General features: G+C 32.1%; 1 long non-coding RNA gene across 1 annotated transcript; it reads right to left on the bottom strand.

Annotated features, from left to right (window-relative positions):
• Nucleotides 1-1,458: 1,458 nt before the first annotated feature.
• On the bottom strand, nt 1,459-3,332 carry LOC143055504 (uncharacterized). Its single transcript, XR_012972062.1, has 2 exons — nt 3,248-3,332; nt 1,459-1,691 (listed from the first exon to the last, which is right to left on the bottom strand). It is a non-coding gene; the product is annotated as an uncharacterized LOC143055504 (long non-coding RNA).
• Between the last annotated feature and the right edge of the window lie 3,161 nt (nt 3,333-6,493).

The following is a 6,493-nucleotide window of genomic DNA, read 5'->3' as shown; positions in this document are numbered from 1 at the left end:
TCTATTTATCTCTTACATGCTCACTATTACAAGTCACAGAGGCGGATTTAAGGGGGGGGCTTTTTTCAGAAAAATTGTGGTTGGTTATATAGGGAATAACTGAAGCGTGACGGAATCGGGCCCCCTTAGGCAGTCAGTGGGTCCCCTCTTATGAAAATTTCTAGATCTGCCACTGAGTCAAGTACTATAGAAGAACATCGGTGTCTTCATATTTCATGTACTTCACATGCGTATATATTACTCGAGTGTGAAACATGCAACAATACTCTACCAAAGCAAGCCAGGAAACAATCCATCAACAAGGAAGTAAGTTAATCCTTTAACTTCAAAGGGGGTATGGTTTTCTTGTTTGAGCGCGAACATCTATTGTCCGCCTCCATCAATCTATTTTTTCTTTCTTTCAAAGCTTAACACTATAAGGTTTTAGAAGATCAGAATTCATAATATTTAGACGATATTTGTTTTAATGAATCTTACCCCTCACTCTTTTTCACAATTTGAAGTTAATTTTCGTTCCCGTATGTAAATAACCAACACAAAGACTTTCATTATTTTAATTTTTTTATTCATTTGAAGACTTCCATCGCCCTGTTAAAACCAATATTCAGTGGCGGATCCAGAATTTTACATTCGGAAGGGGGGAGGGGGTGGGCGCTGACTGAGCTTCGGAGAGCTCGCTCCAGTCATGCTTCAGTGAATCCCGTATGTTTAAGCTAACAAATTTTTCCGACTAAAGCCCCCCCCCCCCGCTCGAATCTGTCTATATTCTTGAAAACGTTGTTCTTATACATACTTACCTCCATGGTATTGTCTCAAGTCTACAGTCTCTGCACCGAACACTTACAATCGACCAAGCCGTTGATAAGACGGTGCCTAAAAGAGCAGGGGCTTTGGTTAAAATTGTACTTACTAGACAGTCTTTGATAATCTGTTACAGTTTTGTGCAAGAGTTAGTCCTTTGGTTTTTTTTTTAATAATAACACGGAACTATTATGATGTTATGGAAAATATCGAGTTTGCTTGATATTGACAAATCAAAAACTCAAGTCACATGGTAATGTTTGGGTTGCTTAAACCTTTGACATATTCTGTAAGTTGAAAAATGAATATACTAAAGACCTTTTTGGGATGTTAACATTTACGGTTGACTGGCATATTTAATGTAGAATGTACAACCTGTTTCATTTAAAAAAAAATGATGAATCTAAAAAATAACGAAAATTAAGCATATATATGCTCTTTTTACTGTTCTTGAACAGGGCTCCAATAAAAAAAAGTTCAGATTATCAAGTTCTTTGAAGAAGGAGAAAGGGGAAACCAATGGCACTGCTATTTCATCTCAGAAATTATATAAATTATCACCATCAGTATTGCAAGGCTATATAAAGGATGCATTTACATCTCCTCTGTTATGGATACGTTTGACAAATTCTGTATATAAAACAAAAAACAAGTTCCTTTTGTGGCATAACTTTATTCATATAGATTATTTCTCCTACATATCTTTATATATTGTTTTCTTTAGTTCAAATTGGAATCTCAGATAAGCATCTGGTACTTTAAAACCTCTCCTCTCTGTTCCATGTCTCTGGTCGACATGTGTACTTCAGAATAACTCCTGGCTGTCAGATGTATAGCAGAACTTTCACATAACTTCTTGATAAAACTGCTGTCTTACTCCCTTTTCGACACTGCAAACAAAAAATCGAACAGGCAATTAAAGAGGGGGTTGCAACCACATGTTCCCCGTACAAATGGATCGGAACTAAGAGCTCTTTCCCAGATCTGGCACTGGATTTATACATCAGATGCGTCACAAAATATAAACATGTTATTAAATATACTAGAATATGAAATAAAGAAAAATATAAATAGAAAATGTTGAATTATCATTTATGTCTACGAAACCACAAGATCCTACTTAATTGGCCATGTTTTCAAATCATATCAAATGTTTTCATTGGTCTTCACTTGTTAGAAAAATGTACTGAAGTTATTGTTAGCTAAATTATCAATGTTAGGTTATTGCATATTCTTCATAGCTGTATCTTGAACTAATGATGAATTGAAAAAGAGGGGACGAGTATACGTACAAAACATTTGTCTGTATTTTCAGCATGTCTAACAAACATGTGAGAAACATCAGTTTTAGAATACGAAATATTTCTCATTCTGTAAACAGATATTAGTTTTCTCGTTTTAATTGTTTTACATTGTCTTATCGCGGCCTATTATAGCTGACTATGCGGTATGGGCTTTGCTCATTGTTGAAGGCCGTACGGTGACCTAGAGTTGTTAATGTCTGTGTCATTATGGTATCTCGTTGACAGTTGTCTCATTGGCATACCACATCTTCTTTTTTATATTGTAGGATTGTTAAGGTATTTTGATGTTTTTAACCCCCCCCTTTTTTGTAATATACACCACAAAAAACATTTAGTTAGGATAAAGAACTAATAATCGATAGTCCAATAGCGTAAGGCTTCAGAGTTTCATATCATTTACATTCAACATGTTTATCGGATTTATTTTTACTATCAATGTTGAACCATTAATTTTTATCGGATTTTTTTTAACTACCAATGTTGAACCGTTCAACATTGAAAGTAAACAAAAAATCGATATAAAATGTTGGATGTAAATGATATGAACCTCCGGTCTTATATTAAAGGACAATATATGAGACTTCTGAGGTTCATATCATTTACATTCAACGGTTTTTACGGATTTTTTTTTTACTATGAACCGTTCAACATAAATAGTAAAAAAAAATCCGATATAAAAACGTTGAATATAAGTGATATGAACCTCCGAAGTCTTATGTAATAGCACTACGGTAAATAGAAATAATTGAAATTCAGTTAATTGAGTGTAGGAGGCTATTTTAATCCACTTTATGAGTGTGTATTATATAATGTTACAATGTAGCGAACCTATCAAACACACCGTGAAAAATAACATTATCTCCCCTGGAAATGCTTATGAACAAGACACAAAAAACTGCTACCTTTTTTTGCTCTATATCACATAATTATGAAAACACATTACATAGATAGGGAATACTGTGCTTGTGAACAAGTTTGAATGTGAATACTCACAACGATCGTCTCTAGATTTATTTTTTAAATTCGTCCCGGCCTTTCCGGGTTCACGTAGCAACACGTTTCTTTTCTACCCAGCTATTCCTGATTATGAATTAATCCAAAACATGCATTTATCCCAATGCAACAACTATTAAACAACTCACCTATACCAATGGTGATCGTCTAATTCCTAGCTGATTTTTTTAATCGTACCTTTCTTGACGACACCCATCGTTGTAGCGTCTACCATTGGAGGTAGCGAAATTACATGATTTTACAGGAGAGCGAAATAAACAAGGGGAGCAATTTTATCGAACCGCATTCCGGACTGTTCACAACACATAGCCACACTCATCAGTAACTTTGTTTTTTTTTCTTTTTCGGATATTTTGAAACTCACTAATTTTATAAGATGTTTGATGTATTCAGTTCTTCCCCATCATGTATTATCTTCGTAATGTTAAATATGTTTTTTTTTCCTGAAACCACTGCCATGAACTTGTTGATAGATATGATGTGTGTTGTAAAATATATAATTATTTCTCTCTAACATAATATTCTTCAATTAAATTGCGATTCTGTATATAAAAAAGCAAAACAAAATTGTTTTGTTAGTAACAATAACGTATAGTTTTCTAAAATATTTTAGATTGTCAACATATGTTTTTGGATGTTTTGGGGATTTTTTTTATACAAAACCCCTCTTAACGCTTTCGTAGTCACAACATATTTTCATATGATCAATTGGTCAAGCAAAATAGAAAGGAATGAACCAATTTTATCACCTTTTTCTTTCACATATGCAAGTATGAAGTATTTTGAGTACGTTGTTTTCGGAAATGAATCCTGGGCTTGTGCCTTTTCTATTTTCTATCATAGAAAACAGGAACAGCGGTTCCAGATAACGATATTTTTATAAGTGTAATCCCATTTACGAAAAAAAAGAGCATGTGTGCTTCATAATTCGATTGTAATAAATAGATACTATTGATTGGAATATTTTTGTGAGATTTGTGTAATTACAATCATTTTATTTCTCACTTTTTATTTCAGTAAATCAAATATAAGTATGAAGGTTGTATGAAGTCATTTTATTCTGATATGAATCCTGGCCTTTTTTATCATATAAGACTGGAACAGTAGTTCTATATTATGATATTCTTATAAGCGCAACCTCCTAAATAGAACTGGTTACGGTAACGGTAACGATACGGCAAAGCAATTGGATTAGTTTTTACTAGAATTACCGATGCAAGTGGAAGATAAGTCTCAAAATGGTACCATCAATAACATAGAAGCCTAGTACTTTTGACACTTATACTTGACTTGTATTAAATATGCTTCAACCCGATTTGAATGTTTGTCTTCATTTTGTTATTATAACATTTAAAGATTGTATAAGAAAACTAATTTCCTATAGTGAAGCTCGGACTTGTCTGTGTTTGTCTACAGTGGTCTTTAAGTACGCAAGGTGTCAGTGGTCATCAACATTTTTTTTAGTTTATTTATTTTCAAAGTTTCGGCGATTGTTTCATACATGAAACGCACTTTGTAATGCATCAGTATTCATTTAACCAGGAAGGGCATACAACGGAAGTCGGGGTTAGTAAAGACTCAGAATGACAAGAAATAAACACTTAACACTACAAAGTTAAGACAAATGGGAAACACGGATCCCCTTAGAGATATGGTGCGACTGCAGGTTATCGGTCGAGTTCAATTATGTTGGATTTTCAGCAGCCATATGTATACTCATCGCCTTTTAGAATTAGCAGATAAATTAGCCTGGACAAGCACGGATGATTATACGGTTAAACATAATTAGTACCCCGAGCATAGTATTGTATATGGCACTGGAATAAACGAGCCATGCATATCAATCATTACTATCAATAAGTACAAAATCCTTAAAATCATTCATATTTTCTAGACCGACAAGAATATAATGGATAATTCCAGACTATAACATAATTGATAACTGACACCACATTGTGATAATTTTTAGTGACTTGGCTTAAAATGTATGAAATATGTGTTTTACTGTAGGAGACATGTTCACGTAAAAAAATTGCTTGGAATATAAATTCTTATCAAAGGTACCAGGTTTATATTTTTGTCTACGTCAGAACAATATAAGATGTGACATTATTTGTATGCATAATGATTCAAGTTTATTAGTATTGTTAGACTTTTTAAAGAAAAACAGTGAAGAACATTCGTTTAAATACATTACTAGTGTTTCGTCAAAACTATATTCACAAGAATACTAATTAAACGAGAATACTTTATCAAAATTGTTTAGTGTTTTTTTTATTTATCAAAACTATTTTGATAACAGAAAAAAAATATTACGGTATGTCAATAAAAAAATGTTTAAACAAGAGTATATCATAAAAAAATATAAGTACAATAAAAACAAAAATGAAAAAAAGAAAATAGACAAGAAATTGAAATGTAAAAATAAAAACAGAAACAAAATAAATGATGAATAAAGAAACATCAAAACCCAAAACTTCAAGTACTGGGTATTTCTTTTTTCTTTAAATTGTAATGATACAAAATAACACAACACACTCATATGTTTTTCTTCTTTATTTGCATGTACATATATGTAACATTAAGTAATACGTGTGTATTGTTTGCAAAAAACCAACAGTTATTTGTTTTAGTATTTTTCAAAACCTTGTTATTTTTAGATTTGATTGAGAATGATTTTTACATTTTCCAATCTCCACTGTTTTCTGCCTGCATTTCAAATGGATTACATTCTTTACAAGCAAATCTTTCACGTTCACATGTGTAGGCCTTATCAAATTCAGGAACAATTTCTCGAATTACTTTTATTTGATTTGTTCTCTTCACCAGATACTGCAACTTTAACGATTGCTTATATTTAATCAAAGCGACTGTTGAATGATATATCCAACTTTTATTAGACTGACTGATATTTGCTTCTTTTTTCTTTGTTATTAATGATTTGAGTATTCGTTATTTTGATCTGCCTACTTTTTTATCCATAATTTTGTATAATCCTATTTCAATTTCATTTTCTGAAATATAATTTCCATTTACCTTCTTAATGAAGTATTCCAATCATGTTGCGTCTGTTGAGGTGTTATTGCTTCTCTAGCCAAATTGTGTTTTAGTTTCTACGCATATTATAAAAGGCCATGTTTTATGTAGTCGTGTGTGATATATTCTGTAAAAATTTGTAACCACAAGGATATTCGTTTATTAAATCCAATAATGACTTCAATTGTATGATACCACATTTTTGACGTTGTAAAAAAGGTAAAAGAAGAGGGACGAAAGATACCAAAGGGACAGTCAAACTCATAAATCTAAAACAAACTGACAACGCCATGGCTTAAAAAAAGAAAAAGACAAACAGAAAAACAATAGTACACATG

The sequence above is a fragment of the Mytilus galloprovincialis genome, chromosome 12 (genome assembly GCF_965363235.1).
Source record: "Mytilus galloprovincialis chromosome 12, xbMytGall1.hap1.1, whole genome shotgun sequence".
Classification (NCBI taxonomy): Eukaryota; Metazoa; Mollusca; class Bivalvia; order Mytilida; family Mytilidae; genus Mytilus; species Mytilus galloprovincialis.
This window is presented reverse-complemented; position numbering and strand designations above follow the sequence as displayed.